A 24247-nucleotide genomic window follows, 5' to 3' on the forward strand; every position below is an offset into this window, starting at 1 on the left:
CACCACAAAGCTTTTGTACCATTCATTCGACATTTTCTCAGACTTAAGAATGCCATTAAAAAGACCTCAAGAAAGCTTCATACCTTCCAGTTCTATTATCTACGGACACTAATAACACTCACAGCATTAGAATTTATATAGTGCTTTCCTTTAGTATACAGTTTTCTTCGCACACATCACAGTAATTCTTACAATAGCAATGCATGGAAAGCAAATAACATTACAATAATTGCATTATTTTGAGAGGGAGGAGGGGAAGATGCAAAAGGAGTCTGGAAAATTGTGGTTAGTAAGTTCATGATACATCTGGATTGCTAATAAGAGTCTTCCTTTTTCATCTGTCAAGACACTTCACTTATCCCCATTTTCAGAGAATGGGCATGACATGGAGGAAATGGAGAAGGTATGCAAAAGGAATGAGGAGCCAACATACCCCATATCTTAACTTCAGCCAACAAACACCAGAAAAAATGCTATAACAACAAAAGAGCTACAAAAGCAATAACTGAGCTACAAAACGGCCCAACTGCATGAACACTCTGATGGCACCGCTCTCCCTCAAAAATGTTATTATCTGTAACTTATCTATAACTTGTTATTCATAAGAACGTAAGAACCACCCAGCTGGGTTCATCAAGACCAGCTTCCTGTATCTCACAGAGGCCAGCCAGACGCCTCAGGGAGCACTTAAGACACCTGTATCCTATTGCAACTTCCTTGCATCTAACATTCATAGTTTACTCTCTCCATATTTCTCCATGCCCTCCACACTTGGCTGTCCCACAGATGACATCACGCAGACCCTATAGCCTATAGGGACACTATAGGGACACTATAGCCTGTCTTCAATGACCTGTGCTGCCCAGTAAGGCTGCTGACCTACTCATTCCAGGCAGATCCCTGTGCTTTGTAAATTCCAGAGCAGACAATGATATAACTGATGGACCCAGCAATTGGCCCATGCAGCGCTCTCTCATATAGGTCCGTGTGCTACAGTCTTCCAGTCAGGTGCACCTCTTTCCAAGGTGCTCTTTCCCCATCTCCTGTTGTGACTGGGTGGTTCAAGAGCAGTCTTTGTGGAATAGCTGACGGGGGTTCTAGATCTGCCTCCCCCCTCATCTTTTTCTGGCCAGTCATACAAAACATGAGTGTCTTGCTAGTAAGAGCAAGTCCCTTGGCTGGGGTTGAACCCACTGCACCTAGCTTCTAGTTTATGTCTTTGTGCTGCAAGCCTCCAGCACCCTCCTTTGCCTGAGTTCTGCTGAGACTCTTCTTGTGACTTGTTCCAATCCCTCCCCTGGCATAAGGGCTCCTTCAAGATGGTGGATGAATCTTTACATGTGCACACACACATATATATCCACCCTCCCACCCAGACCCTGAAATTTTCACACAGTTACCTAAGTCTCAATGCCCATGATTTGCCAGTAAATTTGAAAAAATTTCTGCTCATAGAAACATATTCAATTCCCTGTGACGTCATACCTCAGCGAAGACATATGCTGTGCATGTGACCAGTCTCTCATTTTATTGGTATTCCTCACATACCATAAAACATTGCAAGCCCAAGATTTTCTGGCTGAACAATGCCCACTCCTCTTTCTGTCTGCCACCAACACATGGAGTGCCAAAACAAGAAATCTACACACCTTTGATGAGCTCAGAAGTTTCAAAAGAAGCAAACAAATAATATTTCTCTCATTTCTCACTTTTCATACTTAACAGGTGCTTATTCTCTTTTGAAACTTGGGTTATGCATTTGGGAGAAAATGGATAATGTGTTCCTTTGCATAACATGAAAAACAGGCTGCAGCTGTCGTATGTAGCTCAATATCTAACATCCACAGTAGCAATTAAACTTTTTTTTCACCTAGGTTAAAATAATAGAAAAATGGGGAAGAGAGCTAAAACTTCCATTCCATGTAGACTATTTTCACCTAGCTAATCATCTTCAATGGCATTTTATCAATGGCATCCCTATAAGCCCATGTGCTTTGTGCACAGTTTAAAAATGCTCACTAAAATTATTACAATTTTCACATACTCAGCACCTGGCATTTAGATTTTGTATCCCATTTCATCAACAAAAGTAAGTTTGGGTAATACCGCAGGAGCAAAAACAGATAATGTGATGAAATAAAAATACACACCGTAACACAGTACACTGTCAGCATTTGTAGACTCTCCTAGGTTGGGGGCACTCCTTGAAAAAGTACACCCTTCCACAAATTATGCTGGACCTGGAGCCTTTACTTGCACCACTGAGTCCATGGATTGGGGACTATCAGAAGGAATTTCCTCAGTATTATTTAGTTGAGCCTCTAAAGAGTCACACTCATGACTCAATCAGATTTTAATCACCCTGTCACTGCCATGGTCAAAAGATTAAAGAGCTGGGAAAAGGAAAGACAGGCAACACTTTCTCCCATCATCTCCTAAAAACACAGCTGAATGTATAAGGAAACATGAAAGTTCATTTCACACCCAAGATTCCAAATGACTCTTCATTGCAAAAGGAACTGTCGATTTGTGAAATAAATCAATTGCCAATACAGGTTACTTCCAAGCAACATGTCTCTTGATGCTTTTCCTGTACAATCTGTCTAAAATCGCGACTCAAACAAACTGTCAGCAACATACCAAATTAAGACCCTCAGTCTCATACTCTCAAAACCATGCAAAAGGCAACAAAAGAACAGGATGTGAAGACAAACCTCTCAGGCACAGAGAACACTAAAAACTAGAAGTTGTGTAGGTGTATTAGCAATCCTACTATCCATCTGTCATAAATCTTACTTGTTACCATACATCACCCACTGGCAGAGGGCTGTCTGCTGGAAGAATAACACTGCTTTGAAATGTTTTGTAGTATATTAAAGCCTCTCTCTTCCCTGTGCATTTCTCATTGAGACAATGGCTCCCTTGCCCCTAAGAATGTGGGCTTCTAATGTACGTGATCAAACAACATGAAAGCCTTGCATTTCACGTATGGGAAAACACATTCAGAGATGCTTGCCGCTAATACATCTTCCCCAATATGAAGAGTCTGGAGATTTCTTGCATTGGCCAGGCAAACATTCTTCGGATGCTCAAAGAATATATAGACTTTTCCTTTCTGTCCACTTATATTTTATTAGGTATGTTAAAGACTGAGTTTACAATTAACTGAACAGACAGTGTACAAAAGGCTTTTAGAACTATACCATATGGTCTACGGAAAGGAACAATCTGGATGATCCACGTTTCAATCTGCAGCCTTGTCCACCTCTATAACACATTATACTGCTGTAATAAAATACTAAGATTGAAAATAATATATCTTTTTTTAAAATATATATTTTCAGTCTTTCATATCACTAGGCAATGATTTTTTTTTCTCCCCAAAAGGGACATTATATTTTAAAACTGTTAATCTTTGTTATTTTTGTACACTTTGACAGATAGGAAAAGAAACTCTCCTCTCCTTTGGAATAATATTTCTCCATGGAAATAGGTGAGTGCTTGGTAGAGTATCAGTTTCACATGAAACATGCTGGCAGGAGTTAAATTTAACACATTCTTGGAGATCAAATAAAAGCAACAGAGAAGCAACTACTGTTGAACTGATTACTATGTGAAGGACTGATCACATAGTAATCATAGTTAGAACCAATGTACATATTTCATTAGCTGTTGTGGTTACGACTGCAGTTACCATTCGCTGCTTTACCAAGAGTCACTATCAAAATCCTTTCTTTAATTCTTTGTGGAGGATGCCTACTCATGTTACTCTAATACATAGAAGTTACACATCTTTTTCTGTTAAAAAAAAAAGTAAAGCCCATAGTAAAGCCCATAGCCCAAAGTACAGTGAGATCAAGCAAATATAATTGCATTCCAGTGTCTCAATCAAATGCAGATTGTTTACAATAGTAAACAGGAAGTGGCTTTAAATCAAGTTTTTCTACTATTACAGAGGCTTGGGGAGCCCTGTAGAAGCGTCTGCAGAGCTCTCTGCACCCCCCACCCCAAGAGGCTGGCACTCCCTTATGTAAGTGGGAAAAAAAACCCTTCTCTTGGCAGCAGCGCGATCCTGGGGATAGTGTTGCTGCCTTTCTCACCTCCCCCAACCCTTAAGGGGCTAGAGCTTAGTGCTTTCCAGGTTGACAGGTCATGGGCCACCAGTTTGGAAACCAATGATTTAGAGCAGGGGTCCCTAAACTTTTTGGCTGAAGGGCCGCATCAGATATCTGGCATGGTGTCGAGGGCTGGGAAAAAAATTAAATATAAAATTTAAATAAATACATTAGAGATGGAATTTAGAAGGACTGAAATGAATGAATGAATGAATGAATGAATGAATGGACTCAAACGTCCAGGATTTCTCCAAGCACCAACACAGTCCAAGATATAAAGCACACACTTGAACAGACCCCCATTTCCTCACCCCACAAGCACAACTCTGGATGTGTTTGGTCAGCAGGGCCAGAGGTTCTCAGGGAATCAGAGGCTGGCCTCGGGCCAGATGCACTTTGCGAGCTGCATCTTGCCCCAGGGTTTGGAGACCCCTGATTTAGAGTTTAGTTTTAGAATCTTGGTTTGGAAGTGTTTTGTTTTTTTTCCCCTTTCTGTTGCATGCCCTTGTTCTTTCAGATTTGCAGGACTGTAGAATTTGCCAAACATTTCATTTAAAACCAACATGAACCAACAACCACAAAATGCAGTAAGCTTCTTGCATATATATATCTACACACAAAAAACTCACCAATTTTGTTCTTACTCTGACCTTCATTATACCTCAACCCCCAGGAAGAGACAAAGAGGTAAGTCAAGAGAAATATTTATTTTCTTCTCTTGCTCTCCACATCCCACCCAAGCCTCCAACTAAGATGATCTGCTTCTGGAAGTGCCTTTCTGTATATGGTGGATCCAAATGGTTGGCAACCTTCAGTCTCGAAAGGCTATGGTATAAGCCCACAGCACCCAGTATTCCCAGGCGGTCTCCCATCCAAGTACTAACCAGGCCTGACCCTGCTTAGCTTCTGAGATCACATGAGATCGGGCATGTACAGGGTAATCGGAAGCATATCCAAATGCAGGTCCTATAATGTGGATTATAGGTCCTGTACTTGGATATGCATCCAATATCGATTTGCATTCGATTTAAACCATGATCTTTTTAAACTAGTCACAGTTTAAATCAGGGGTAACCAACTCTGTGAAACTCCCAGGTATCAGAGAAATTCTCAGCAGGATGGCAGGCACCAATGCAAAAGGAATGTCAAGAGCCCAAATGGCTGAGAAGCAAATTCCTCCAACCTATGCATACACTGGCATACGTTCCACCACATACATACACACAGCTTCCATCCACCCAAAAAACACACACATCTTCCAAACCTATATACACATATGCACAGAAATACACATTTACTCACACACCTCTCACACATCCATCCAGATGCTTGCACCTTCCACCCACTCTTCCAAGCACAGTCTTTCAATCTATCCTGTCATTCTTTCAGGTCCCCTGCCTCCTCACTTTTGCCCTGCTGTGCTCAGTATTCTGCTATCTGAAGCTGTGGTTGGCTCAACATGCATTTGTGTTTCAAGACGGAGGAAGTAGAGAATGTGAGCAAGAAGAAGAAGAGACACTCTGTCTTCTACTCCACTCTCCAAGCATAAGTCGGTGGAGGGGTGAAGGTAAGGTGGTAATGGTAGTGGTAGCAGAAGTGGGCACTACCCTCTGGTACCTAAATAGGTACTAGTGGGCACCATGCTGGGGACCCTGATTTAAATGATTCAGTGGAAGGTAAAGACATTGAGCTTGGAGGCACTGCACCTGAAGTGCTTCTCTTTCAAAGCCAATCTTTCCCTTCTCCCTGCAGGGTCTCCAACAGCAAAGAAGCAATTCTACCCTAGCCCAGGGCGCTAATTACTGTCGGAATATAATAATTTCCTTATGGCACGCTCATCAGAAAGCATGTTAACTTTCATTAGTCTCACACTCACCACTACCCTCTCTTCCCCAAACGTGTGGCGGTCTTACCAAAACTACTATCAGGCTGTCTTTTTGGAGACAGACTGACAGTGTAACCTTATACATTTCTAATCAGAAGTAAATTCAGTTGAGCTTATTGGGACTTACTCCCAATCAAGTGTGCACAGGATAGATGCCTTAGTTTCACTTACAGTCTCTACCCAAGCCATCTGTATGAGCGGCGATAATGGAAAATGTTAGTGTCCATGTCATATTCGCAAAGGAAAAAGTGAACAGGAGCTGCCAAAATAAAAATAAGGGTCATTTTTCAGTAATCACATCTTTTCTAGTAATGTATGATGCACAAATAATTCATAACTGATTTATGTATTCATACCAGACTGCAGTTAACAGATCACAAACACTGCAGCATACTGCTATAGGATGATAAGTCACACAGAGGACTCCAGGATATTTTAGTTCAGCTGAAGCAGGAATCTAATAATTAAGAAATCAGGTACCCACAAGAAGTGAATAGCTGTTTCCACTGCAGATTTCCTTGACAGCAGGAACTTCATAGTCCAACTACACTGGAAACTACAAAGATCACATTCAATCTTTGAAACTAGATGATGAAACCCTGGGAAACACTTTGTTAATGTGTCATTATTAATTCTGGAGAGAAAGTCAGAACTTAGAATACTCTGATCAACTTCCTTTACTTTTAGTGCTGGGGAAAAAAATCACTGGAGGTGTGATGAAGCACACAAGTCTCTTCAGACTAAGTGCCTTCATCAAAGCATCTTATAGGTACATTAAAAATTGAATGGGCATAAACAATTTCAGCAGGCAGAGTCTGAGAATGATATCCACTGATCTCTGAATGTCATAAATACCAACACTTGGGAGAGTTTGCATGGGAATAAGGCAACTAATTATTGTCTATTGCTTTAGGGCACGCCTGGTGTTCTCTACAGGTATCTCTTCGGCTGCTTTTTTCCTAATGTATTGCCTCTTGAAAGCTTACAGTGTAATGACTTGCTGATCTACTCCAAAGCATTCCAAGTATACAGAAACTACTTTATATTCAGAGAGAAATGCACTATAACTTCTGAAAAGATGTTACCTAAAAAGAAGCAGCAGTTGAGAACACAGTGTATACTTTGCAAGTGAATAGTGAACAAAATTACTTCTACGACTTGAATTAAATTGTAGTGCTCATCCTAAGTACAGTGGGTTTTTTATATAATGAAAATGCTAGTAATTTGTAAACAGAACAGAGCAGACAAATCATTAACAACAACTTGTTATACTAAATAACTGCAAATTTTTACTTTACTGAGGACAAATTTACCCAAATTTATCAAATTGTTTTGATATGAACTGGAAATAGCCAATTTTACCCTACCTCATTTTATACTGCAAAAATTGCTGCAGACCTGAATTCTGTCCCAATACTGATATCTGCATGCATACAAGCATATAGCTATTTAAATTTCTGCACCAGTGTTTTTGTTGTCACATTTTTGGTTTTTTTCCTTGAACTCCTGAAAAAAGAAGGTGTACAAAAGCTTAGAGCAGAACTTATTTTTGTCATGTCACCTTTGCACCCAGAAGGAAGTGGAGACAATGTGATGATGCAATTGTATGATGACATCACTGCCACTAACCTCTGGGTTGGTGAACGTGAGCCTAAAAATAGGGGTAAAGAACTCAGGCCAGGTGGGTTTTTTTAAGTGCACGAAAAACACGTTCAGCAGCTCAGCCTCCTACCATTTTAGTAACCTTACACTGCAGTCTCGCTGCCAGGGCATCATGATGCATATTTTGAGAACCACTGGCTGAGAGGTATGTCAAGGATAGACAATAGCTGGACAAACAGGAAATGTGAAAAAGTCACATTTCCATCTCATCAGAGATTCACAAATTTTAATCTAGCTTTCGTAACCAGTTGTTACCTGTAATCAGCAAAGATACCCCTCACACGAGTCCACTGGGCACACATAATGAAATCTTGAGCGATAGTGTCTTGTACCACCTTTTGCACTGTGCTTGGAAAGCACGCAGAATTTTTCTGAAAGACTATAGTTCCAGACAGGAGAAGGAATTATTCCCAGATGGAGGCACAATGTTTAGGACTATAGAATTTGTGAACTCTCAAGTCTTACATTAAGTGATTTTCAAAATTGCCTCTAAAACCTAGGTTGTTCTATACCTAAAAAGCCATGCTAAGTTGCCATATCTTCAAAAATCCAGCCTGTCTCCTACCCAATTAGGAAATTATTATATCACCACCACAAATTTTAAAGCTGAAGTTCTAGACACTCTTAACTGGTTTATGTAGGAGCCTGGGATTCAGCACCACTGAAAATAGTGGAATTTGCTTCTGAGAAAACATATACAGGACTGCACTGCAAGTTAGCTTTGCATTCAGATACAAAAGGGGATGTTAAAATATTGCCTATCCTGAAGGGCCCTGCAACTCATAAAATCAACACTTCAGTATTACCATACTCAGATATGACCTGTAAACTAGATCAGAAAGGAAAATGGATATAAATCCTGAGCACTGATGCTGAATTCTGAGTTAAATTTTGCCACTAACCTTGCCCATTTAACTAAAAACGTAGCTATGCGTGCTTAAGGGAGAAACACTGGGGGGGGAGTAGCATTGAAATACTTCCTGAATTCACACACTCCTCTCCATCAGGACCATAACTAACACTTACTTGCTTGGAACAAAGAAGTAAGAGCAAAATGGGAAATAATCAAGCATCTAATTTTGATTAGGCTCCCAAAATTTGTCCTGACATGAAACAACATTACTAAAGTTTACCAAGCATGAGCAGTGTCTGGATAAAAGCCCACAATGAATCTCCAGGCACATTACTATGAGTTTCATATGGTAGGAAGATGAAATATAAGTGTAATAAATAAATAAACAACAAAGATAAAAAACCAGAACAGTAATACAGTTATACATAAAAAGCATTATCTATGCCAATAAAGGTCTTATGTATGTAAAAGCATTACAGTATTTAAAATCCAACCCCAGTCCTGCTCAGGAAAATGTAAGGAATTCAGCTCTGGATGAGAGCTTACAGTAAGTTCAAGTATAATAATTTGAAACTGCTGTAAATCTGCAAAATGTCAGAAACCCATTTCCAAATTAGAATTAGTGCAGCTAGTTAAAAGTTACCACTAGGACCACTTCTAGGAAACGAAAAGTACAGCAAGAAGAATTTATCTGGAGAGACCTCAAAGTAGTCAAAACAGGTTTCTCTTCAAGGTTTGGGGGGGGGGGGGAATCAGAGGATGAGCCCATCACCATGTGGCAATGGACTCATCCAATCAAAGTTTGATGTACTGGTGAAGCAGCAATGCAGGCCAATGCAGGTTCTGTGTGAACAAAGATGATTAGCACTGAGAGTGGTTCTCTCAGTGGGACATGGGATGAAAAGAACTTAATGGCTCATGAATCAGGCCATTTGGCCATGTCTGAAAAAGGTGTTTCTCCATAGATGTTTGTCCAGGGCAACTTAGTGACAACAGGCCATCATTTAAAGCTGATTGTTCAATTTACAAGAAAAAAGCACTTTTCAAAAGTCAATCTGCATGTTTACTGACAAAGAAAGGGAAAAGAAATGCTTGTGACATTAAAAAAAAAATTCTGAAAGCTCTTCTGGAGATGAAAACACAGTACACCAACCACTACACATTCCAAAAACTCTGTCCATTATACCCACCATCAAAGCAATTTGTAACCTAACTGTTGTTAACTATTATTATATAATAAGATTTAAGAATCTGGATTACAGTGATGCCTCGCAAGACGAATGCCTCGCGCAACGAAAAACTCGCAAGATGAAAGCGTTTTGCAATTTTTTTGGTGACTCGCAAGACGAATTTTTCTATGGCCGTGCTTCGCAAGATGAATTTTTTTGCATTTTTTTTTGTTTTGGTTTGTTTTAAATCGCACAACCGTTAATACCTAGGATTCATTGAAGTTTTGTGCTTGAAATTTTTGAAATCCTCTGTACAGTATGTATGCCTTTAAAGAGCACTTAATAAACACTTTGTAAACCAAATTTGACTTTGTTCTGACTTTTTTTGCCCATAGGAACGCATTAATTAAATTTCAATGCATTCCTATGGGAAACCGCGCTTCGCAAGATGAAATTTTCTCAATACGAAACGACTCGCGGAACGAATTAATTTCGTCTTGCGAGGTATCATTGCATTAGAAAACACACATATTAGCTTACTGAAGCCTGCCTGTACTATATGCCCTGTAAAAAACAATGCATGTGTCACAACAACTTCTTTTTCCCCAAGAACAAAATTACCCACATTAACACATGCATTAACAATGTGCTGCATAAATGTATTCTTTCCATTTTGTATGCTTAATTCAAAATCAAACATTTCAGTTTTTAATCACCATTTTGAACTGTCTTGCTGCACCATCACAAAATTGTATAGCTTGTTCTCTACAGGAACATGAATTAAAGACTGAAGGGACAGACAACCAACAACATTGAGGATTTACTGACTGAACAAATAAGCCTTTTGTATACCTTGTAAGTATTTTTTTTTTTCAAATAGATGTTCATGAAACATTAAACAGTTGCCAAAACAAAAGTGAAAAAAAGAGATTTGGAGGAAACCAAAATCTGAATTTCTTACCACAGTCTACATACAGTACATAAAGTTTGGTGTGCATAGGTTTGCTGAAGGAACATGTATATGTGCATGCTTATCTTTACCCACAAAGAGGAATTCCTGTAATGCTGTTATCTCTTTGTAAGGATGTAGAAGTTCTTTTGAAAGTGATACAAAACTAAAAACATGACACAGAGGACAAATGATTTATGAACTATAGGCTCCTGTCCTTCAATGAGCCTACAAACATCCCAATGGAATTCAGCAAAATGGGTAAAAGATATTTCGTGCTTCCCCAAATCTCTGTGGTTTTGCATTTGCTTGATGCTGGTTTGTAGGGGGGAAAAAGATAGACAAAAACACCAAGATGCTAAAAACTGCTAGAGGCTTCCCCTGAATTCCACCTGGGGCAAGCAATTAGTTAAAGCCTTCTGCTTTCAGGTGGAAACCATGTAAACTAAACATGCAGCTTCAAAGTTTAGATTGGAAACCACCTGTGTGAACTCCAGCTGGGAGAAACACACAACACTTTCCAACTGAGCATCAGCTCAAGGAAGACTGACACCTAGATGTCTCCCTGTTAGCTTTTTTCCAAAGCAACAGTGAGCTGGGATGTGTTTTTGAAAATGAGAGTTAAGTACCAGGAGGCCGGCATGAAAAGAAAAGCATCAATAACAGAAACCAAACTACAAATGGTAACCACTATTTGCTTGTTCTTGATATCAGTGCTTGCCAATTCCTTCCTTCCAAACCTGAAAAGATATACAAATTCCTCAGTAAAGGTAATGGTTGTACATAGACCAAATATGATGCAATGAATACACTGCTGGGTTCAAATGTGGGAGACATTCTACTCTCATCCCCCTTGCTAAGAGGGGTGGCTGAATGTGTTCCCAAAGTATCTCAGAAGGTTGCTCGAATCTTTTATATTTTAATCCCATCCATCTGCAAAAGAGATCAGAGCAAGATTCTAGCCTCACAACAGCCCTGTGAAGTAGTTTAGGCTGCCAAGACTCCCCATGACTGAGAGAAGAACACAAGTGTCCCAGGCCATCCAATAACCTTCATGGCTGAGCTGGGATTTGAGTCTGGATTTTCCATATCCAAGTCCAACTCTCTTAGCCACTACTCCACCTCGGCTTTCAAGCATTAATGAGGTCAGAAATGTAGCATGCTAATAGAAAGGCAATAGAAATTATAAATAATGATGCTAAACTTGTTATAAGGAATTAATTACTGCACTGGAAGCAAAGTAAGAGAGGAAGAAAGGGCTGGAGGTTGCAATGATTTCCTGTTAAGAAATGAATTGCTGGATTTTGAGAGAGGAGAAATAGCTGAGGTGTTCATGGATTTTATTTTGCTAATAAATTAATTGGGAAGAAATAGCTGGGGTGTGTAGTGCTTTTATTTTGGTAATAAATTATTTGCTAGGAATTAAGAAAGAAACAGCTGGGTGGTGCAATGGTTTTTATTTTGATAATAAGTCAATGCATGGATACTTCCTGGTAAAAAAGATCTAGAGTGTGCACTGGATTTTTGTTGTTAATACTACTTATGGTCAGCATTTATTACTTCTCTTTGAACTATTCTGAACAAAATGGGACTTTTTACTGCATGCTTGTTTTGCAGAGTTCTGATGTGGAACTCAATGCTCAGATGAAAATGAGCAGGTGGCTTCAAATTTAAAAGCAGAGGAAAAAACCCACTGTTGATTAAGACAGAAGTGAGAAACTTGCCACAGCATTATGAAACTGTAGGGGAAACCTGCAAGCAGATATAGTGTTGTTATACAGAGCATGATTTGAACAGCAAATCACGATTACCTTCCCTTGCTAATGATTACGGGACTCTGGTTATGACTCATAGAAATGTACCTTTAATAAGAGCACTGAGAACATGAATGGAGTCAAAGCTACTGATTCAAAAGGGAAAAAAAACAGTTTATTTGGGCCATCAACCCCAGGGATCTTCCATCTAAGGCAACTTGATCATAAAGTAGGCAGGTAGATGCCTTAGATGGAAGTTTCTTTTGGATAGTGGATTCCTGATGTTGATGGCCCAAGTAGACTATCTGTAAACACATCTGACTATATGAGGACTTGCTTACTAAGAACAAGGAAGACAAACACAGTTATTTGCCCTTAGAGATATCATCATACTGCCAAATGTCTGAATATGTAGCATTTACTTACTGCTTACTAGGTGGGACCTGATTGGGTGGATACTGGAGCAGGAAGCAGCAGAGATTCAGAGTGGAAAAAAAACAAACACTTATTTATATAATGAACAGATAATTTATGCAATACACTGCCACAGGACCCTATGGCTTAGAGATTGACTTTAAAACAGAATTAGAAGAATTCAACATCTCTATCAATAATATTAGCCATAGTAGCTAAATGAAACCTTGGGGTTCTGAAGGTTTTTTTTTTCTTTTTCTGAACACCAGTTGAAGAGGGAAAAGGAAAGGAAACAGCAAGGGACGGCTGTTGCCTTCATATCCTGCCGTGGGTCTCTCAGAAGCAGCTGACTAGTCACTGCTGGAAATGAGTAGTGAACAAAATGATCTCTTGACCTGATCCAATAGGGGCTTTTCTTACACTCATCTTTTTACAGTGCCACACACTCTCAGCCACTGTTTCTCAAACTGTGGGTCAGGACCCACTTGGTGGGTCACGAACCAATTTCAGGTGGGTCCCCATTCATTTCAATATTTTATTTTTAATATATTAAACTTGATGCTACCATGGGATGTGACTGCATTTGGGGAAATGTGACAGACCTGTACTTTTAACAAGCTACTATGTATATTCTTTTAACAATGATAGTAAATGGGACTCACTCCTGGGTAAGTGCAGGTAGGATTGCAGCCTAGGATTGTTAAAAATGTTCCTGCTTGATGATGTCACTTCTGGTTATGACATCACTTCCAGTGGGTCCTGACAGATTCTCATTCTAAAAAGTGGGTCCCAGGGCTAAATGTGTGAGAACCACTGCTCTAAGCACAGTTCCAAGCAATTATGCCCTTATCATGCCACCTTTAGGACCAGATTTGTTAGTGATGAGGACGGATCAAGCTTTCTTTATTTGTTTTTAAGCTTTTAGGTGCTAAATTGTTCAAACTATGACATTTCATTCAGACAAACTAGAGCTAAGTTTTGTGGGAAATGGGTTCAGCATTTGATAGCTTCCCCTAGTTGCTAGATCAGTGCTCATCGAAGCAGCAGAATGCAGCAAAAGGCTGGAGTACTTTTCCTAACTGATTTAGGAGAAGATTTCAGTGATTTTTATCCCTTTCACTTCTAGAATTGTTATCTAAAAACACTTTTAAATGTTCAGAATTCTAACAGGTATGAGATCATTAAAAAAATTAATTCCACTGTTTCATTTTAGGGTTTTAATAGATGTTTTATTATTTTAATTTTGTTACTCACACCAAGCTTTTAGATGCCTTTAAAAGGGGATTGGACAAGTTTCTGGAGGAAAAATCCATTACGGGTTACAAGCCATGATGTGTATGTGCAACTTCTGATTTTAGAAACGGGCTATGTCAGAATGCCAGATGCAAGGAAGGGCACCAGGATGCAGGTCTCTTGTTATCTGGTGTGCTCCCTGGGGCATTTGGTGGGCCACTGTGAGACTAGATGGGCCTATGGTCTGAACCAGTGGGGCTGTTCTTATGGGCAAGCAAGAAGTCAGACAAAATAGCAACTACAGGTTACTATCAGATAGCAGTCTTGTACTAGGCAAAGGGCCCAATAATTTCAAAGGGACACAGACATGCATAAATAGGAATATGTTTGCAGTTTCTAATATTGAAGTACTTATTCCTGGGACATGAGAATAAAAACCAACCACATAACCTACACAGAAACACAGTTTTCAAAATATTTATTTTAGTATACAGTGGTACCTCGCATAACGAATGCCCCGCACAGCGAAAAACTCGCAGAACGAAAGCGTTTTGCGAAGTTTGGTAACTCGCACAACGAATTTTTATGACCCGTGCTTCGCAAGACGAATTTTTGTTTTGTTTTGTTTTGGTTTGACTTAAGGGGGGATCTTCATGCCAGTTTATGATCCCGTTCACCCTAGTAAGGGGAGGATCTTCATGTCAGTTTATGAACCCCTTCGCCCTAGTAAGGGATGGATCTTCATGTCAGTTTATGATCCACTCAGCATCCCCCCCATCGCTCATTCACCCTCTCACTGCCCCATTTCCTTCACGTTTCCCCCATGATCACGGCAAAAGCAAGCAATTGAGTGCAGCTGCTCTGTCCTCCCCAGCTTAGAGCACAATCCTGTGCGTGTCTCCTCAGAAGTAAGTCCCATTGTGCTTACTCCCAGGAAAGTGTGCACAGGATTACAGCCTTCAAGCTCCCCACTCAGCACCCCCCCCCCGTTTTTGAAATCCTCTGTACAGTATGTATGCCTTTAAAGAGCACTTAATAAACACTTTGTAAACCAAATTTGACTTTGTTCTGACTTTTCTTGCCCATAGGAACGCATTAATTAAATTTCAATGCATTCCTATGGGAAAACGCGCTTCGCAAAACGAAAAACTCGCATAACGAAAGGACACGCGGAACGGATTAATTTCGTTATGCGAGGCACCACTGTATATAGTTTATATTACTTGCCAGTTCAAAGGTGGCCTAATAGTGAAGGAGTAACCTCAATATTACGGGCAGTGTAGCAACACATATTTGAAGATCATAAACTCAACAATACCAAACTCAACCCATATCAGTTTTTAGTTTCTATTATTCATTTCCTCGCGAAATGACTAAAGTTTCTAGCTGCAATCAAGAAGATTGTGAGGTGAGTTCAACAAATGCAAAGGAAATTCTGAGAATCGTATGTTTCCTCTATCACGCATCAGTCCCGCCCCTCTACTGACAAACTCTTTGAAAGATGGGGCATCTGTGAAGTGCAAAGAAATACTAAGTGAAAATAAAAGAAACTAGATGACAAGCCTCTATAATTCTGACTTGGAAAACTGCTGATTAATGTGAAGAGCAGAATTTGCTTTAAAACCTATTTTCCAGAGGTTTATATGAACATTTAAGTAATGCCACATAAAGAGTTTCTATAAAAGAAAGTGCAACCAAACATCATAAAATGAAATTTCTGAAAAAAGTACAAAAACTACAAAAGTCCCAAGGTAGGTTGCATCATAACCCACCAATACTATCAGCAACAAAAGAAGCAGTCCTACTGATGGGGGGATGACATTCATATGTGTACAAGTCTACAGCATGGGAGTTCAAGTTTTTTCCAGTCATTATGTTTATAGCTCACGTCACATCATCTGATGATTCATTACTTGAATTATAGCTAACATGTACTGTACAACTGCCTCAGCTGAAAAGCACTGTGTCTGAATTAATATGAAACAATGAGCTTATTCAGACTATACCCACCCTTATTTACAAATGCTGTGATATTGAAAGAGAGTCCTGGTCTTGTATGACATTTTCTATGCATATGCAAACTAATGACTACAACAGGAAAACTCACAGTCAAATAAGCATAGGCAGTCCCCTTACAATTGTTACCAGTCAGTGCATTCAAACTCAGAAATCTTCACTGGCTATCAATTTTACATAATCAGATTATTGATCACAACCAGGAAAATGTCATCTCAAGGATCAAATGGAAGGGGAGCAGTAAATTGATGAGGTATGCCCACACCCTGCAATTTTCCACCACCCCCTCTGGCTTTCTTCAATTGGCTCGTTGATTCACCACCCACTCACATTCAGTGAGATGGAAGCCGACTGAAGCAGTCACAGCCCACCTCTTCCTCTAGCGCAGTGTTTCTCAAACTGTGGGCTAGGACCCACTAGGTGTGTCGCAAGCCAATTTCAGGTGGGTCCCCATTCATTTCAATATTTTATTTTTAATATAGTAGACTTGATGCCACCATGATATGTTACTGCATTTGGGGGAATGTTACAGACCTGTACTTTTAACAAGCTACTACGTATATTCATTTAACAATTATAGTCAATGGGACTTACTCCTGGGTTAGTGTGGGTAAGATTGCAGCCTAGGATTGTCAAAAATTTTCCTGCTTGACGATGTCACTTCCGGTCATAACATTGCTTCTGGTGGATCCTGATAGATTCTCCTTCTAAAAAGTGGGTCCCGGTGCTAAATGTCTGAGAACCACTCCTCTAGTGACACTGGAGGAAGAGGGGAGGGGGGAAAGCTGTCATTGCCACTTTGCTCTGCCTTTCTTTGCCCATCTGGGTGCTTAAGAATGCATCTCTGGGAGCAATGGGAGGCGAAGCACAACACAATCATCTTCCCACACCACCCTCTTTACCGCTGGGTCCAGCATTGCCTTGTTTGAAATATAACAGTGCAGAGGTGGTGCTACAGCCATAGGCAAGAGAGTAAGAAACATGATTTCTACTTCCAGATTCCCCCCGCCCTGCTAGGTGGGCTAGGAGGACCTGCTCTCATTGCGCCTAGGGGCAGGTCCGTCACATGCCAGCCCCCTCCCTCCCCAGGATACTCACGAAGGCTCATAGAGCCTCACTAGGCTAGCCTGGCTAGCCTCCCCCCCCCTCTCTCTCTCTCACACACACACACACACACACACACACACCCTATTATTTTATACAAAAATTTACCAATCAACCAAGAAAAGTTCATAGGCAGATTCTGTTAAATGCTAACAGCAGTAGCAAACCCTGCTAATTGGGTAAGAGGCACTTTTTCAAGTGGGTGCTCCTTTTTTTTTTTTAGCAGGGGGAGAGTAACTGGTCCATCTTACCCCAGCAGTGTCTGTTCTAGTGGCTGTCTGCTGGTGTTCTTTTGCTTCTTTTTAGTTTGTGAGCCCTTTTGGGACAGGGAGCCATTTAGTTATTTGATTTTTCTCTGTAAACCGCTTTGTGAACTTTTAGTTGAAAAGCGGTATATAAATACTGTTAATAATAATAATAGGTGGGTTAGGAGGAAGAAGCACAGGGGGGCTGCAGCAGTAGTGACTTGTCCTCATTGCACCCTGGGGAAGGTCTGCAACATGCCAGACCCCTCCCTCCCCAGGATACTCACCAAGGCTCATGGAGCCTCACACGATGCCCAGAAGCAAGTGAAAAGCCTTCTGAGGCTTCTCCTGCTGTTTTAAAAAAATACTTTCTTTTTCCAGACAAAACCAGAAGTATTGCTTAAAACAGTGGGAGAAGCCTCAGAAGGCTTTTTGCCCACTACCAAGTGCCATGTGGGGCCTCACCTGCCTGCAGAACAGCTCAGACAGGCAGGCGGGGTGGCGGGCAAAGGCAACAGCAGCACAGCACTCAGGGTTTTTGCCCCCTGTCCCCACCCCAGGTCCAACACAGAGTGGCTAATTTTGTGGGCTACTTCAGACGCAGCCTGATCTCTGAACAAGCTTGATCACAGCTTTAGTTTTAACTGCAGTGCCTACCAAGCGCTTGAGCAGAGTTCCTAACATGCTAGTGACTGTAATTAAACATTAAAAGTCACATCTTAACTGAGAGACATCCCAAAAGAAAATGCAATATGTGTACATTTCTTCTTTCTTTACATAGTAAAACTATTTTATGTGACAAGCTCTCAGTTTTCTTCATCTATGACACACGAGACAAAATTCATATTCTCTCAGGTCGTCATTCTGAAACTTTAACATAGAAATAGGAACACTGCCCTCTTGATTACAAAAGGAAAAAGTTACTAATACTTTGCTTTACTTTGAAATAACTTGTAAGGAAACAAAATAAACAAGCAGTCAAAGAAATCAACTTACTTTATGATGCATTCTATGGACACATTTTTCTTCTATATTAAATGTTCTGTAAAAATATATATAGAGAAAAAATTCTTTTATTAAAAGTGTAGAAATACAGATTCATATTGAAACTGGTTGCTGAATAACTAAACAAAAAGAGAAAGCTTCCACTGCAACCAAGACTACATGAGATACAACATGGATTTCTCAGCCCGTTTAGACCCTGAATACAGTTGCTGATATTTACATATTACAGTTTCAAAAGTAATAAATGCATAACTACATGGCAATCCATTCTGAAATTATCAAACCACCATGAAGCACACTTCATCTACAGTATATTACAGAAGTTCAGTTACTATCCCAAGTTTATGTAGAAAACCCCAATGAGATTAGTGGGACTTCTGCACTTGAACTGGCTGCAGAACTGTAGCTGCATCTCCTGCAGAGCACTATTACAAGATGGTATTTCTTAAAATCCTTTTAAAATGTGTTACTGGAAGCCAAGCAATGACTCTATATATTATTAAGTGTTTATGGGCTTGATTTTTATAAGGAAGTTTCAAATAACAATAGGAAGTTTTACCTGTCAGACCTGTAAGTTTTAACATGATAGTTTCTCAAAGAAAATATATTTTCCAGGTGCCAGGGCTAGTACATATTGTAAGCAACCTTATTTATATAGTCTCTCTCTCTCTCACACACACACACACACACACCCTATCATTTTATACAAAAATTTACCAATCAACCAAGAAAAGTTCATAGGCAGATTTTGTTAAATGCTAACAGCAGTAGCAAAAAATTTCTTGATTTTCACCACATACCTTGAACGCAATGAAAGAAACAAAAAGGAAGGGTTTTATATTCATGAATACAATATTTCATTTGTATTTCATTTGTGCTCATTCATGAATACAATATTTCCATTTGCCCATTTTCCAAAATATCTTTTCTCATTCTAATCCCAAACAGGGGTCAGTTTCAAGATTCCTATCTTCAATACAACCTTCACAAGGATCACCTCTGTATGAGATATTTAGACTGGTCCAGAATAGAGTGACAGCATAAAACCAATGCATGTTTACTTTGTCCACTTAATTCTGGGTACAAGTGTTGAGGATTATAGCTTTAGGATATTGTGTCTACTGTCACAGATGTCTTCTGCTAATGTTGTGTTCATCTCCCAAGTCCCACACAAGCAGCCTTCCTCATTCATTTCAATAAGACAGTTTCACATGCGCAAACATGTGGTAGAATGGTTACCCATTCTACTAAATCATTTGAGAAGTTCAAGAAGCCATTAGCACTTCCAAGTGTGCAAAGAATGCTAGTTTAGAGCCAGAATTGACATTTCATTTTGCTTTCAGAATGTGTTAACTAGTAATAAGGTGATATTCACAACTTGTGAGCCATTTTTACTGTGTATTACCGTATTTTTCGCTCTATAAGACACACTTTTCCCCCCAAAAATGTGGGGGGAAAAGTGCGTGCGTCTTATGGAGCGAATACTGCAAAAACAACAACAACAACAACAACAACAACTCCGCCCCTAGCCCCGCCCCCTGCCCGCTCTGCTCGGCTCCGCTTCCCAGGAAAGTGTGGGTGGTGTGGCAGTCTCGCTGTGCAAGCCCGCGTGTCTACTCAGAAGTAAGTCTCAGCATCGCTGGGGCTCACTCCCAGGAAAGCGTGGGTGGGGTGGCACTCTCGCTGCCCAATCCTGTGCATGCCTACGCTGAAGTAAGTCCCATTAGAGTCAGGGGGGTTTACTCCCATGAAAGCCTCTCTCTGCCCCCCCAAGCCTGGAGCATCACAGCTTCTCTCTTTCCCCCCCCCCAAGCCTAGAGCATCACAGACTCTTCCCTCCCCCCAAGCCTAGAGCATCACAACTTCTCTGCAACACACTTTCCCCCTCTCTCTCACACACAGGCTGCCCCCTTCACTTACACACACAGATGCTCTGCCCCCCCCCACTCACACAGCAGGGGAGGGGCACTTTCACTCACCTCATCCAGCATCTGAATGTAAGCCCCCATCACAAAGAAAAAACTGTCTCCTTGGTCAGAATGCCAGTGTTTGCTTATTGCACAAGCCCCAGGTAAGGCTCGGTTCTCACCATAAATCCAGAGGTTTGTTGTGTCTTGAGAATTCAAGTTGTGGTTGGACTTTTCACTTGTTCATTTGTATTGGAAATCACGGAAGAACAGGCGAGGAGGTAGATGTGGTGTCAGCAGTGGCCCCTTTAAGGGTAAGGCCTGGGCATCCAGCAGAGTGTGCTGCACAGCTGCAGCCACTGGAAGGCAATAGGGCCCTCAGGGATATAAGGAGTACCAGAGGCAGAAAGGGTTTCTGGGTTTTGAAGGAGTGTAGGTAGGAGAGGAGACTGATTGGGTTTATTGAATTTGGAATCTGACTGTGGATTGTGACTGGACTTGGATACCCTGATGGATTTGACTGACCTACCTGGAACCTGACCTTGGACTGTAATTTGGCTTATTGGCTCTGGACTCTGATTTGGTAACTCTGATTGATGGGACTGATTTACTTGGCATCTGTGGACTGGAACTGGACTCACTTTTGCTTGCTGCACTGGTGAGTTGCACAAGGGGGACTGATCAGCCTTAAGCGGGCATGAGGCCCAGTGGATTGGAATTTAGCAGAACATCATTGTAGCAGAAAGATAATGTGATCCCCTATTTGTGTGCACCTGCTTTTGTGAGCTTCATAAATTCTGACTCTAGCGATGATGAGTTCTTGGGGTTTCCAGAAAACTAGAGTACTCAAACCTTTAAGTCTCTCCATTTGTTAATGACAGTGATAATGGTTCTTAATGCCACTGTTGACTGCTGTTCACTTTACATGGTTCAAATGTTGTTCTGTTATAGCTTATTAAATATTTTATTACACTATTTGGTTCAGAATATTTTTTCCTTGTTTTCCTCCTTTAAAAACAAGGTGCGTCTTATGGTCAGGTGCGTCTTATGGAGCGAAAAATACGGTACTTAAAAAGAGGACTGCAAATCATCCATTAGTGCAATCCTGTTTGTATACTCAGGAGCAAGTTCCACTAAATGCAATACTTCCTCACTTACGAGAATGTATAGGACCGCAGTCTAAGAGTCCAAGCCTATGTATGTCTACTCAAAAGTAAGTCCTATTATAGTCAGTGAGGCTTATTTCCAGGTTAAGCATGTTTAGGATTGCAGCCTAAATCTGTTTAATATTTACCAGAGGTTCCCACAGACCTTTAAATGCAAGTCTAATTTTAAATGTCAAGGAAAAACCCTAAACACCTAGGAAAAAAACACCAGCATGTCCTATACAGCTGTTTTACTCTGAAATGGGGAAACCCAATGTTGCGCCTCTTTGGAGGATTAAAAAAAAATGAACACTGATTCTCGCACATCTCAACTAAAACTGACATGTGGCATGACATTTGAAGCCTGTGTTTTCGAAACACGCCTTACAAGTGGACAGTAAATGCCTTATTTCTAGAGATGATGCAAATTGCAGGTATGGAGATAGAAATGCTAACCTGTGTTCTAGTTTCAATCTTGAAAGTACTCTAAAAGTTGCAACCACATGTTTCAAAATGATTCAAGCACAACTTATCTTCAACACTTTTAACAGAGAGTTTGACTTCGCTTGCACAGACAGCATTTTTCAGTTTTCAAAAAGCAATTTCTACAAGATTTTAAATCAATTTATTTGAACTATCTAAGGGCTCAATCCTAACGTTGACTTCAGCTGGCCCAAGTACCTTGGGCCAGCCCAGGAGGGTCGCAAACGTGCCATAACCTTTGCGCCTCCGTGGGAGGAAGCCGTGTCAGCGCATCTAGATGTGCCAATGCGCAGAAGCTAACATAAGCCTCCACAGCGGCTTCCTCGCAGCTTCTTGTGTCAGCGCACCCACACTGACACAAGCAGCAAAGGTAGGCATGGGGGGCAGGGAGAGGAGGGAAGGAGGCGCTTCTGGGTGGGGGAGGGCGGGCGATGGGTGGCCCTGGGGGCAGACGCGCAGGGAGCAGGAGGCAGGGCTGGGACCTGGCAATTATGCCAGATCCCCACCCCGTCCCCACGGAGAACGGAGCGGCTTCTAGACACTCCGCTCTCCTCGGATTTGTGCTACCTCCAGAGGTGGCGCAGGTCTGAGGAGACCCATGGGGCCAGCAGCCCTTACCCAGGGGTAAGGGGAAGAGTTTCCCCTTGCCTCTGGCTGAGCTGCTGCTGCCAACAAACCTGCGTTGGATGCAGCGCAAGCCTCCTGGCTTGCCTGCTCCAGCACAGGTTTGGATTGCGCCCTAAGGATGCAATCCTAACCCCTTATGTCAGTGCTTTCCAGCATTGACATAAGTGCAATGCAGCTCTGAGATAAGGGAACAAACTTTCCCTTATTTTGAGGAGGCCTCTGTGAGTGACACCCAACTCCAGGATGCAGCACACTGCTATGCCAGTGGTGGAAAGTACTGACATAAAGGGTTAGGATTACACCCTAAGTGGGATAAACTACAGAGCAGAACAGTAAAGATTTGTCAAAACTGTTTTGCTTTCATCTTTAAGGTATTACATAGTCAGTTCATCTCCTAACAGCAAGCAGTTATGTTGTCTGAAACAAATATTATCTACAGAACATGAAACTGATTTAATTTTTTACTCATTAGTCCTAATCACATGTACCAAGCATTTTTAGTGTACATGCTAAGGATACACAGCAACATAAGGAAGACTAAAAACTCAGTTACATTTGTTGTTGTTTTAACAATCAGCACTATCAACAACCAGAAAGAATAGCAGTCATTATATAAATACTAAGCTTTTGTACTATACCAGTACACCAGTGTGCACATTCAGAGCACTCATTCTTCGTAACATCCCTATGAAGCAGGAGCAAGCAGGTCAGTGTTGTTATAGATAAGATAATAAGCAATTTTATACATATGGGTAAGCATTTAAGTCAGCAGCACAGTCAATGCCAAGTATACCTAATTCATGGCCTCTCATTTGTATAAAAAGGAGCATAGGGTTTCTTTTAAAGTTTGTTCTGAATTTAAGCACAATATCTCTCAAAGAAATCTCAGTAATTGGATGATTTGGACTAAAGTTTCATTTCTGCTTGCAACCACATCAACACATAGTCTTTCTTCTGATCCCTGGTTCAGTAGCCAGTTTAAAGGGATGCTCATTTATAATCATACATGAGCCTTTGCTTCAGTACGGAGTGCCATAACAAAACCCACCAGAACAGTAGGTGCCTTTGGCATTATACAACATATATACTACTGAAATTGTACATATTTTTTAATCATCTGAATAATACACAAATCTGACATTATTTAGAGTGTTCACAATGAAGAATTTTGTTTGACAATATGCAATCATGCAAATTATGACCAGAAAAATAGTAAGGTGCCATACAGTGATGCTTGCCTGCTGGTATACAGGAGGATCTTTGCAACAAATATTCAGTCCTGGGGAATAAGGTGCAGTACACAGGATCAAGTCCCCTTCCCACAAATAAGCAGTTACCACATTGGGTGACCTTTCTGAACTTTCTGTTCAGAAAGAAATGAACAGGCTCTGGTGTAGCAAGGCCTCCACCACCACCACCACCACTGCAGCACAGTTTGATATACAGCCCTTGCTCGTGGCTCAAACTTGGAAAGAAGATCCATTCATTCTTGCTCCAAAGTTTAAAACACACAAGATGCTTGTGCCATCTTCTAAAATAAGACCTCCATTTCCAACGAATGTTTCAAACTATAGAATCTTAAAAGGAAACATGGTTTTCTCTCTCTCTCTCTCTCTCTCACACACACACACACACACACACACACACACACACACACACTACAAAGTATTTTTGGCAAACT

The 24247-nt window shown here is 40.8% G+C and overlaps 1 protein-coding gene across 8 annotated transcripts in view; it reads right to left on the reverse strand.

The window, feature by feature from the left end:
* GTDC1 (glycosyltransferase like domain containing 1) overlaps positions 1 to 24247 on the reverse strand; it is a 254561-nt gene that overhangs the window by 206627 nt on the left and 23687 nt on the right. For 5 of the 8 annotated variants that reach the window (XM_066633078.1, XM_066633054.1, XM_066633055.1 and 2 more), the window contains 2 exons: positions 18396 to 18441; positions 6128 to 6259 (listed from right to left, as the gene is read on the reverse strand). The gene's annotated coding sequence lies outside the window, so the exon portion shown is untranslated. The remainder of the gene's footprint in view (positions 1 to 6127; positions 6260 to 18395; positions 18442 to 24247) is intronic. The other 3 variants (XM_066633059.1, XM_066633060.1, XM_066633058.1) reach the window with 2 other exon arrangements.

Source organism: Tiliqua scincoides, chromosome 1 (genome assembly GCF_035046505.1).
Source record: "Tiliqua scincoides isolate rTilSci1 chromosome 1, rTilSci1.hap2, whole genome shotgun sequence".
Lineage (NCBI taxonomy): Eukaryota > Metazoa > Chordata > Lepidosauria > Squamata > Scincidae > Tiliqua > Tiliqua scincoides.